Below are 2,210 nucleotides of genomic sequence, written 5' to 3' on the forward strand. Positions count from 1 at the left end.
GGGCAAACTGGATTTCGTTTTAAAAAGAACATTATCTAATAAATTAAACAGTTTCAGCTTGCCAAATGCTATCAAAACCACAACTGAAAATGCACGCAAAATGTTGTGCTTGAAATTTATATGGATATTTAGAATTCAGTGGGAAAAAAGTAGACTTATTTTAGAGCCCATCCGTGGTAAGGAATGAATTGACGTTTTAGAGCAGAAAAACAACAACATGTCATCCTTGCGCAGGGGCCATGCTAATCTTCTCTATATCGTTCCAATTTTAGTATATGTACTGCCGAAGCAAGTACCGACGATACTAAAACTTGCACTAAATGATGAGGGGACTATGCGTGGCTTTAATATCTCTCTCATAAAAAAGAGAAAGTTATGCACCATCGAAACATTTTTAAAGCGAAAGCTAATACTTAAAATGCGTTCGGAGAAGATATTTATAAGGTGTTTCTCCCGCCTTCTTAGCGTGCCTTCGTGGTGTAGTGCTTCTGCACGCTGGGCCGGTATTTCAGAGGTCCGTGGTTCGATTCCCGGCGAAGACGATTGGTCATTTTTCATCTTGCCTGCTTCCAAATAAATACCTAATGTCTCTATATATTGTAGTAAGTAATATTAAATTATACACAGTTCGAATCAGAGATTATTTTGTCTCAGAGAAATGAGAGATCATGAGACATGTAATGTGACATTTTCGGAAAATTCCAATTGGAATTTTAGCTAACAAGCACTCAGAAACAATTTCGCTGCTAAAATGCAGAATCGCCCCCTTATTTGTTTCGCGCTTTTTACAAGAGTAAGAAGAATTGGATTTTTGTCGATTTTCTTTGAGTTTAAGTAAAAATAGGTCGATGTGTACATGGATAAAGTCAAGAGTGTGCGCAATGCCATTTTTGTGCAATTCTGGGATATTTTTTTTAAGTGAAAATAGGTCGACGTGTACATGGATACCGTGTATATGCAATTCTTAAAAACGCGGCAAGCAATGGGCGATTCTACACTTTCTCCCAATTTCGCACCTAATCTTCGTCATGATTAAGCACTTTTGTTCTATAAAAGTTCTAGCATAAGCGTAATTCGGCTAGCAGACTTTTGGAAAAAATGTAAAGTAAAAAAAAAAAAAAAATGTCTTTACTTCGTGAAAACAAAAACAAAATGGCGTCCAAAAAAAAAAAAACTAGCAGGTTACTGTAGCAGGGTTGGTCGCCAACGTTTCGCCAAAAAATCGCCAAGTTACCATAATCCGAAGATTCACCCGGCTCAGTGATCTCAGTTTCTTTACTCTTATATGTTTGTAAATTGTACATTTTTTGCTTTAAAAATGATTGAATTATATTGTTCTTATCTTCAGGTTAATGTTTTTATGCCTTTCGTAAATCTGGAAGCAATATTTGTACAATTAACAACAATTTAAAAGCTGTTTAAGTGCGGTTACGTTTTAAATAACATGGCGGACATATTTGTTTACATTTGAAACAGCAGAATAGTAGATTTGTTGCCCATCTAGAGAGACTAAGCTTCGCAACAACAAAGATAGTGCCTTTATTTATTATTGCCAATTAAATCATGCTTAATCCTTTCTGGAATTTTTTCGAGAAAATAAGTGTTTAAGATTTACTTCGTAAATTTTAATACAAATATTTTGAGTTTTTATGTATTTTTGCCTTCTCGCGAAGTGAGAACTGAATTAATTGAATGAGAAATACTCAATCATCTGTGAAAAACTGTTTCTTTTTTGTTTTATTTGCTTAATTTCTTTTATACATCATTCTAGCTTTATTATAGTATTTGAATAGAACGTGTGGCAACGATAAGATAATTCTTCAAATGATATAAATTTTGTGCATTCTCAGTTATAATATGAACGAAATATTAAGTGAACCTAGCGCCAGAGTGTCGCTGTGGTAAACAAATATAGTGAATTTTAAAGAGTGCATTTATTCTATTGTGGTTTATGCGCTATCGACGAAGTCGATCAGTTAATTCAATCCAATAAGTTTAAATGAAATGCAAGAAAAAATACGTATAATTTAATATTCCGTACAAGGAAGTCATGTGGTGTACACGTCAGATTTTTTATAAGTAGCAAAATTAATTAACTAAAACATTCAGAAGGAAGCAAGTGATGCGATTAGTAATAAAGCAGAAAAGGGGTTCTCTTCTTCCAGCAGATACAAAATTTATTCTATTAGAGATGTTAAATTTAGTTTTTC

General features: G+C 33.6%; 1 pseudogene; it reads right to left on the reverse strand.

Moving 5' to 3' along the window:
• Positions 1 to 205: 205 nt before the first annotated feature.
• LOC118194655 (U6 spliceosomal RNA) lies at positions 206 to 296 on the reverse strand (annotated as a pseudogene).
• Between the last annotated feature and the right edge of the window lie 1,914 nt (positions 297 to 2,210).

The sequence above is a fragment of the Stegodyphus dumicola genome, chromosome 7 (genome assembly GCF_044657685.1).
Source record: "Stegodyphus dumicola isolate Sdum_Otavi_A_Nest chromosome 7, ASM4465768v1".
NCBI classification, from domain to species: Eukaryota; Metazoa; Arthropoda; class Arachnida; order Araneae; family Eresidae; genus Stegodyphus; species Stegodyphus dumicola.